The following is a 10000-nucleotide window of genomic DNA, read 5'->3' as shown; positions in this document are numbered from 1 at the left end:
CGGCTGCCGCTTGCACTCTGCCCAATTCGTGCATGGGCTCCAGCTTAAGGCCGGAGAAAACGCGATGAGGTGCCGCCACCTCTAACCCGGTACAGCGCTGCAGACCTTTCCACCGAGCCCTCCTGCAACCAGGCAAGCCGGGGCAGGCCGGACACCACAGGCCGCCCACGCGTGGCTCATGCCGGCAGAAACAGGACGAGGCGCTGCGGCCTCTCACCTGTGCCATCATCGGGCCCTCGGGGGCTGGGGGGAAGCTGCGGCACGCACGAGAACCCCCAGCCGTCTGCATCCGGCTGCCAGCCACCGGGACCGGCTGCCGCTTGCACTCTGCCCAATTCGTGCATGGGCTCCAGCTTAAGGCCGGAGAAAACGCGATGAGGTGCCGCCACCTCTAAACCCGGTACAGCGCTGCAGACCTTTCCACCGAGCCCTCCTGCAACCAGGCAAGCCGGGGCAGGCCGGACACCACAGGCCGCCCACGCGTGGCTCATGCCGGCAAAAACAGGACGAGGCGCTGCGGCCTCTCACCTGTGCCATCATCGGGCCCTCGGGGGCTGGGGGGAAGCTGCGGCACGCACGAGAACCCCCAGCCGTCTGCATCCGGCTGCCAGCCACCGGGACCGGCTGCCGCTCTGCCCGCTCCAGCTTAAGGCCAGAGTCAAAGGACGAGGTGCCGCCACCTCGCCCGCCCATCACCAGGCCCTCAGGAGGCGGCGGCAGCCGCGGCGGGCTGGATGCTCACGGGCAGCTGCCCTCGCATATACCAGCGCTCCACCTTTGCCATCATCGGGCCCTCCGGGGCCGGGGGAAAGCCGAGGCAGGCTCGGCTCCACCCGGTCTTCCAGCGTTCGAGTGCCGGTGGCCGCCGCCGGCCACCGGGCTATGCCCTGCGGAATCCACCTTTGCACCTCTCGCACCACTCGGGTCAACAGCCACCGCCAGCCTGCCAGACCCTCGCAGGCGCCCGGCTGGCTTACTTGGAAAACACCGGGAGAGACCAACCGGCCGAACAGACAGAAAACGAGCCGAACCACCAGGCAAAACCACCACCACAACGGCCGCCCAGCGCTCCACTTCGCCGGCTGAGCCGTAAGCCTTGCAGCCGCTCACTAGCGCTGCTCCGTGCACGAGTCACCACTACCTCCTATAGTACGGGAGATCACGTCCCCGCCCCCGGCCGGCTCCAAGAGTGCCGTCCCTGCCCACCGGGGAGACCCGCCAATGACACCGACTTTTACGATGACGTAACTGGAGGCAGCGAAAAACAGCGACCCCTTGGCCAGCTCCGAGAAAGTGGCGGGGCTATCAGGTCTACCTCCCCGCCCCCGAAATGCGGCTAAGTCCCGCCGGAGCCGGGTAGACCTGGCGGCTCTTTTCACCGGCCGCTGCGGCAGCGACACCCCGCGTCCTCCGGGCGCCGCCGGCGGCCGCGCCGGCCTCCGGAGCCGGGTAGACCTGGCGGCCGCCCGCGGAGCCGGGTAGACCTGGCGGCTCTTTTCACCGGCCGCTGCGGCAGCGACACCCCGCGTCCTCCGGGCGCCGCCGGCGGCCGCGCCGGCCTCCGGAGCCGGGTAGACCTGGCGGCCGCCCGCGGAGCCGGGTAGACCTGGCGGCTCTTTTCACCGGCCGCTGCGGCAGCGACACCCCGCGTCCTCCGGGCGCCGCCGGCGGCCGCGCCGGCCTCCGGAGCCGGGTAGACCTGGCGGCCGCCCGCGGAGCCGGGTAGACCTGGCAGCCCTTTTCACCGGCCGCTGCGGCAGCGACACCCCGCGTCCTCCGGGCGCCGCCGGCGGCCGCGCCGGCCTCCGGAGCCGGGTAGACCTGGCGGCCGCCCGCGGAGCCGGGTAGACCTGGCGGCCCTTTTCACCGGCCGCTGCGGCAGCGACACCCCGCGTCCTCCGGGCGCCGCCGGCGGCCGCGCCGGCCTCCGGAGCCGGGTAGACCTGGCGGCCGCCCGCGGAGCCGGGTAGACCTGGCGGCCCTTTTCACCGGCCGCTGCGGCAGCGACACCCCGCGTCCTCCGGGCGCCGCCGGCGGCCGCGCCGGCCTCCGGAGCCGGGTAGACCTGGCGGCCGCCCGCGGAGCCGGGTAGACCTGGCGGCCCTTTTCACCGGCCGCTGCGGCAGCGACACCCCGCGTCCTCCGGGCGCCGCCGGCGGCCGCGCCGGCCTCCGGAGCCGGGTAGACCTGGCGGCCGCCCGCGGAGCCGGGTAGACCTGGCAGCCGTTCGGTGCCCCTTGGGCGGGGGGGGGCGGGGGGGGCAGGTGCGCCTGTTTTTGGTTCGTTTTTTTCGGTTTTTTTTTTTTTTTCTTTCTTTTGAGATTTTAGCAAATCTGATTAAAAGGGCCACCCTCTCCCGGTTCTCCCGGACGGCATTTCTTTCCCCCTCCCCTTCCCGAGTTTGAACCACTTCTACACCAAGGGAGCACGTTTAAACGTACTGTCTGATGCAAGAGTTATTTCACCTTTATTGATTCCGGCGGGAAATATTAATACAATATTAACGACAACCAGTTTTCAAAATAATTTTTGTTTCCTGACACACACACACCCCCCCCCCACCCTCGTCGTTCTCATGCACGTGCACGCACCTATTCCGAGCCGGTGGCTGCCAGGCACTTGCCAGCTTCACCACACCAGCCAGCCCCTCTGCTCCGCTGCTGCCCCCCCCCCCCCCAACCATATTCTGTCGGCGGGGTCCGGGCAGAGGTGGCAGCCCCCGGCACAAACTGCCCGGCTCCCCGGCGCGAGTTCGCTGTTCACTGGGTGCCTTCAGGACTGGTAGCCCCTTGCCAGGTTCAGGTTCGGGTCCCGGCGCTGCTGGGTGCTCGCCGACTTTTGGTTTTGGTTTTTGCGGTCTTGGGCTTTTTTTGGGGGGTTGTTTTTAATTTTTCTCCCCCCCCCCGCCTGGTTTTTTTTGGTGTTTTTTTGACGTTTTCCTTTTTTTTCATAAAATAAATACTTTAAAATACATATCTGCGATCCTGCAGGCACTGCCACCCCCCCCCCCCCGGTGACACACGCGCGCTCAGAGGCGCGCGCACACACACACACACACACACACACAGAACGCGACGCAGGCACACACAGCTACACGCACCCCTGCACCGGTGTGCTCCCCCTCCCTCCCCGCGCTGCAGTCCCGGACCTGCAGGCCAGTAGGTGCAGCCCCCCCCCCCCCCCCCTCCCCCGGCCCCACCCGATCACAGACTTTCCGGCGCCCTGGAGACGGGGGGTTGGGGGGCGGGTGGCTGGGTGGGGTGGTCTGCAGCCCGGCAACGGGGCCCCCGGAAACTGTGGTGTTTCCCGCCACGGCAACGGTCTGCTGCTCAGTCGCGGCGGCAGCAGCGGCGGGGAAAGGAGGCTAGAAAAGAGGGGGGGCGAGAGCGGCTGGCGAGCAGGCGGGGAGCCTGGCGCAGAGGTAGGCTGGCGAGGGGGGACGGTGTGTCTTTTCGGAGAAGGCTTCTGTTTGGATCGGTTGGAGTTTTATTTTTTTTACTTCTCTCCCCCGTCCCCGTCCCCGTCCCCGTCCCCCCCCCCCCCGGTCGTTTAGTTTTCCCCCCGCGGCGGGGGCGGGCAGGAGTGGAGCAGGGCGAGAGCGGCTGGCGAGCAGGCGGGGAGCCTGGCGCAGAGGCAGGCTGGCGAGGGGGGACGGTGTGTCTTTTCGGAGAAGGCTTCTGTTTGGATCGGTTGGAGTTTTATTTTTTTTACTTCTCTCCCCCGTCCCCGTCCCCGTCCCCGTCCCCCCCCCCCCCGGTCGTTTAGTTTTCCCCCCGCGGCGGGGGCGGGCAGGAATGGAGCAGGGCGAGAGCGGCTGGCGAGCAGGCGGGGAGCCTGGCGCAGAGGCAGGCTGGCGAGGGGGGACGGTGTGTCTTTTCGGAGAAGGCTTCTGTTTGGATCGGTTGGAGTTTTATTTTTTTTACTTCTCTCCCCCGTCCCCGTCCCCGTCCCCGTCCCCCCCCCCCCCGGTCGTTTAGTTTTCCCCCCGCGGCGGGGGCGGGCGGGAGTGGAGCAGGGCGAGAGCGGCTGGCGAGCAGGCGGGGAGCCTGGCGCAGAGGCAGGCTGGCGAGGGGGGACGGTGTGTCTTTTCGGAGAAGGCTTCTGTTTGGATCGGTTGGAGTTTTATTTTTTTTACTTCTCTCCCCCGTCCCCGTCCCCGTCCCACCCCCCCGGTCCTTTAGTTTTCCCCCCGCGGCGGGGGCGGGCGGGAGTGGAGCAGGGCGAGTGCGTGGCTGGCTGAGAAAGAAAGGCGGGAGCGGGGCCACGGGTGCGGCAGGATAGGGACTCGGCAGCTGGGGTTTAGAGACGGCAGGGCACCGGGGGGGCTCCCCTCTCCCGCCCGGGCACGGAGCCGGCAGGGACGCCGCAGGGTCCTAAAGTCTCCCGCCTTCCACCACCGGGGGCGGCAAGCCTGGTGGCGGAAGGGGGGAGCAGGGGCAGCCAGGCTCGGCGCGAACTGCGTGGCGGGAGGGCGGGGGGGCGGTGTGTGTGTGCGTGCAGCGGCGGGCCCGGGGTGACGGGGGTGGGGGGTGTCGGCCCGGGGCCCTGTTTCGGGCGGGGGGGGGGGGGGGGGGGGGGGCTGCGCGCGTGTGCGTTTTGAGCGCACGACTGTGAGCGGGGCAGCGGGTGGAGGGTTTGGGCTGGGGGGGGCCGGTTGCGGGGGGGGGGTGCGCACGTGTGTAGCCCCGTGCGAGTGGGTGCGGTGGCGGGCGGGAGGTGTTTGGGGCGGGGACTCGAATGGGGGGGGGCAGTGCGTGCGTGCGCGTGCGTGTGTCTAAGGGCGGGTGAGCGGCTGCAGCAGCAGGCGGTGGGCGTTCGGGCCGGGGGCCTGTTTTGGCGGGGTGCGGGCGCGCACGCAGGTGGAAATGAGAAAGATTTGTAACGGTGTCGCTAACGCCGCTTTCTCTGTTACAGCCCGGGTGGTCGGCCGCTTCGACGTCCGGCCTGCGCCCGTGCCTGCCTACGGGCGATGCGCTCGGCTCCCGGTCGGACCCGTCCCTGGCAAAGCAGCAGCCGCGTGCCTCGGCCTGGGCAGAGACCTGGGGCTCCAGGGCCCCAGCCAGGGCTGCCGGAGAGGCGCGCCGCGCTTCCGACAGAGGGGCATCAGCGGCTCCGTCGCCGGCGGGATGCGTTCGAGCGGTGAGGAAGGTCCCAGCGGCCTTAGGCGGTGGCGGGGGGCGCGCTCCTTCGGCGACGGGAGCGGGGGGGAAACGGCCCCGGGGTGGGCCGGTCAGCCGGCACGGCGGCCACGCGAGCTCGTCGTCTCCGAGGATGCTCGGCTAAGTCGGCCTCGGCCACAGGGACCGCTTGTCAGGCAGCCGACTGGCTTTCTTCAGAGGCCTGCGAGACCGCCGTCCCTCGGAGGCCAATGAACAGTTAATGCGCGATAACGCAGGGGCCGGAGAACGCTAACGTTAACCAAGAGCGTCGCAAGGTCCTAAAGGAGTGCCGCAATCAAACTTTAGGAGTCGGTAATTTATAATACTGGTGACTACTAATCGAGTCACATTCAATCCGTGACGATCCGCTGGTAGGTACGTACGTACGTACGTATTCCTTCTCCGGCTATTAACGAAGGGACGCACACCTAGCGTGCGTGAACGAATGAGTTTTGTTATTTAAGGAACTGCCAGAAAGCGTATTACCGCGTAGCGCTAAATCAGTCGGTAGGTGACGCTCCATAAACGATACAATCCAGCATCGCTCGTCAACTGTTAATAACTTCAATCGATGACGATTCATAGCGTATCGATTCTTCTGTATTCGTTTAGGAGCGGATCCCACGCCAACGGTGCCACGCGGTACCCGGACGGCCACCGACTCGTACAGAGACGAGAGAGCAGCGTCGGCGCCTCTTCCCGAAGAAGTCGTTACCGATAAAGTACACCGACTGCGGGTAACGCTTTGCTCTCACGTTTTTGACGCGTGCCTGCCTGCCTGCCTGCCTGCGTGCGCGGTAAAAGACAAGCTGTCAGACACAATAAATTTTAAGAAAGTGGAATCGCGGAGCGGTCTTAATACACTAATCAGGACCGGCCCGTAGCGCGGCCAGGGAGTGCAGGCCGACCCTGCAGCGTGGCCAGGTTTACCCGGAGACACAGGTAAGGAGGCCAGGACTACCCCGGAGCATCAGGTAGGGATACCGGGCTGACCCCCAGAGGGTCAGGTAGGGTGGCCGGGCCTACCCCGGAGCGCCTGTAGGGACCGCAGGTGTACCCCGGAGCACCGGTAGGGGTACCGGCACTACCCCGGAGGATGAGGTAGGGGCGCCAGGCCTACCCCGGAGCGTCGGGTAGGGATACCGGGCTGACCCCAGAGGGTCAGGTAGGGTGGCCGGGCCTACCCCGGAGCACCTGTAGGGACCGCAGGTGTACCCCGGAGCACCGGCAGGGGTACCGGCACTACCCCGGAGGATGAGGTAGGGGCGCCAGGCCTACCCCGGAGCGTCGGGTAGGGATACCGGGCTGACCCCAGAGGGTCAGGTAGGGTGGCCGGGCCTACCCCGGAGCGCCTGTAGGGACAGCAGGTGTACCCCGGAGCACCGGTAGGGGTACCGGCACTACCCCGGAGGATGAGGAAGGGGCGCCAGGCCTACCCCGGAGCGTCGGGTAGGGATACCGGGCTGACCCCAGAGGGTCAGGTAGGGTGGCCGGGCCTACCCCGGAGCGCCTGTAGGGACCGCAGGTGTACCCCGGAGCACCGGTAGGGGTACCGGCACTACCCCGGTGGATGAGGTAGGGGCGCCAGGCCTACCCCGGAGCGTCGGGTAGGGATACCGGGCTGACCCCAGAGGGTCAGGTAGGGTGGCCGGGCCTACCCCGGAGCGCCTGTAGGGACCGCAGGTGTACCCCGGAGCACCGGCAGGGGTACCGGCACTACCCCGGAGGATGAGGTAGGGGCGCCAGGCCTACCCCGGAGCGTCGGGTAGGGATACCGGGCTGACCCCAGAGGGTCAGGTAGGGTGGCCGGGCCTACCCCGGAGCGCCTGTAGGGACCGCAGGTGTACCCCGGAGCACCGGTAGGGGTACCGGCAATACCCCGGTGGATGAGGTAGGGGCGCCAGGCCTACCCCGGAGCGTCGGGTAGGGATACCGGGCTGACCCCAGAGGGTCAGGTAGGGTGGCCGGGCCTACCCCGGAGCGCCTGTAGGGACCGCAGGTGTACCCCGGAGCACCGGCAGGGGTACCGGTACTACCCCGGAGGATGAGGTAGGGGCGCCAGGCCTACCCCGGAGCGTCGGGTAGGGACACCGGGCTGACCCCAGAGGGTCAGGTAGGGTGGCCGGGCCTACCCCGGAGCGCCTGTAGGGACCGCAGGTGTACCCCGGAGCACCGGTAGGGGTACCGGCACTACCCCGGAGCATGAGGTAGGGGCGCCAGGCCTACCCCGGAGCGTCGGGTAGGGATACCGGGCTGACCCCAGAGGGCCAGGTAGGGTGGCCGGGCCTACCCCGGAGCGCCTGTAGGGACCGCAGGTGTACCCCGGAGCACCGGCAGGGGTACCGGCACTACCCCGGAGGATGAGGTAGGGGCGCCAGGCCTACCCCGGAGCGTCGGGTAGGGATACCGGGCTGACCCCAGAGGGTCAGGTAGGGTGGCCGGGCCTACCCCGGAGCGCCTGTAGGGACCGCAGGTGTACCCCGCAGCACCGGTAGGGGTACCGGCACTACCCCGGAGGATGAGGTAGGGGCGCCAGGCCTACCCCGGAGCGTCGGGTAGGGATACCGGGCTGACCCCAGAGGGTCAGGTAGGGTGGCCGGGCCTACCCCGGAGCGCCTGTAGGGACCGCAGGTGTACCCCGGAGCACCGGCAGGGGTACCGGCACTACCCCGGAGGATGAGGTAGGGGCGCCAGGCCTACCCCGGAGCGTCGGGTAGGGATACCGGGCTGACCCCAGAGGGTCAGGTAGGGTGGCCGGGCCTACCCCGGAGCGCCTGTAGGGACCGCAGGTGTACCCCGGAGCACCGGTAGGGGTACCGGTACTACCCCGGAGGATGAGGAAGGGGCGCCAGGCCTACCCCGGAGCGTCGGGTAGGGACACCGGGCTGACCCCAGAGGGTCAGGTAGGGTGGCCGGGCCTACCCCGGAGCGCCTGTAGGGACAGCAGGGGTATCCCGGAGCACCGGCAGGGGTACCGGTACTACCCCGGAGGATGAGGTAGGGGCGCCAGGCCTACCCCGGAGCGTCGGGTAGGGATACCGGGCTGACCCCAGAGGGTCAGGTAGGGTGGCCGGGCCTACCCCGGAGCGCCTGTAGGGACCGCAGGTGTACCCCGGAGCACCGGTAGGGGTACCGGTACTACCCCGGAGGATGAGGAATGGGCGCCAGGCCTACCCCGGAGCGTCGGGTAGGGACACCGGGCTGACGCCAGAGGGTCAGGTAGGGTGGCCGGGCCTACCCCGGAGCGCCTGTAGGGACCGCAGGTGTACCCCGGAGCACCGGTAGGGGTACCGGTACTACCCCGGAGGATGAGGAAGGGGCGCCAGGCCTACCCCGGAGCGTCGGGTAGGGATACCGGGCTGACCCCAGAGGGTCAGGTAGGGTGGCCGGGCCTACCCCGGAGCGCCTGTAGGGACCGCAGGTGTACCCCGGAGCACCGGTAGGGGTACCGGTACTACCCCGGAGCATGAGGTAGGGGCGCCAGGCCTACCCCGGAGCGTCGGGTAGGGATACCGGGCTGACCCCAGAGGGTCAGGTAGGGTGGCCGGGCCTACCCCGGAGCGCCTGTAGGGACAGCAGGTGTACCCCGGAGCACCGGCAGGGGTACCGGTACTACCCCGGAGCATGAGGTAGGGGCGCCAGGCGTACCCCAGAGCGTCGGGTAGGGACACCGGGCTGACCCCAGAGGGTCAGGTAGGGTGGCCGGGCCTACCCCGGAGCGCCTGTAGGGACAGCAGGTGTATCCCGGAGCACCGGTAGGGGTACGGGTACTACCCCGGAGGATGAGGTAGGGGCGTCAGGCCTACCCCGGAGCGTCGGGTAGGGATACCGGGCTGACCCCAGAGGGTCAGGTAGGGTGGCCGGGCCTACCCTGGAGGGTCAGGATGGGGGGCCGGGATCCATCGCCGCGTGCCCGTAGGGACAGCAGGTAGAACTCCGGCACATCACAAAGGGTTCCGCCACGGGCCCAGAGTACTGGTGGGGGAACGGGTTCTATCCCGGAACGTCGCCTGGGGACACCGGGCGTAAGGCGGAGGGTCGGGTAGGAAGGCTGGGTCTAAACTCGCGCGCCCGTAGGGACAGCAGTTTTTCCCCCGGCGTACCGGGCGGGGGTACCGGTACTGCCCCAGAGTACTGACGGGGGTACACGGGTACTGCCCCAGAGTACCGGGCGGGGGTATACGGGTACTACCCCGGAGTACCGGGCGGGCTCACGGGTACTGCCCCGGAGTACCGGGCGGGGGTATACGGGTACTACCCCGGAGTACCGGGCGGGGGTATGCGGGTACTGCCCCGGAGGAACGGGTGGAGGTATATGGGTACTTCCCCGGAGTACCGGGCGGGGGTACCGGTACTGCCCCGGAGTACTGACGGGGGTACACGGGTACTACCCCGGGGTACCGGGCGGGGGTATACGGGTACTGCCCCGGAGTACCGTGCGGGGGTATACGGGTACTACCCCGGAGTACCGGGCGGGCTCACGGGTACTGCCCCGGAGTACCGGGCGGCGGTATACGGGTACTACCCCGGAGTACCGGGCGGGGGCAGGGGTACTGCCCCGGAGTACCGGGCGGGGGTACCGGTACTACACCAGAGCGCTGGGAAGCAACGCCAGGCCTACCCCGGAGCATCAGGTAGGGATACCGGGCCTACCCTGGAGGGTCAGGATGGGGGGCCGGGATCTAACACCGCGCGCCCGTAGGGACAGCAGGCGGAACACTGGCGCGTCACAAAGGGTTCCGCCACGGGCCCAGAGTACTGGTGGGGGAACGGGTTCTATCCCGGATCGTCGCCTAGGGAGACCGGGCCTAAGGAGGACGGTCGGGTAGGAAGGGTGGGTC

The sequence above is a fragment of the Buteo buteo genome, unplaced genomic scaffold (genome assembly GCF_964188355.1).
Source record: "Buteo buteo unplaced genomic scaffold, bButBut1.hap1.1 HAP1_SCAFFOLD_150, whole genome shotgun sequence".
In the NCBI taxonomy this organism is placed as follows: domain Eukaryota; kingdom Metazoa; phylum Chordata; class Aves; order Accipitriformes; family Accipitridae; genus Buteo; species Buteo buteo.
The sequence above is the reverse complement of the archived record's forward strand: the minus strand, read 5'-3'. Positions refer to the sequence as shown.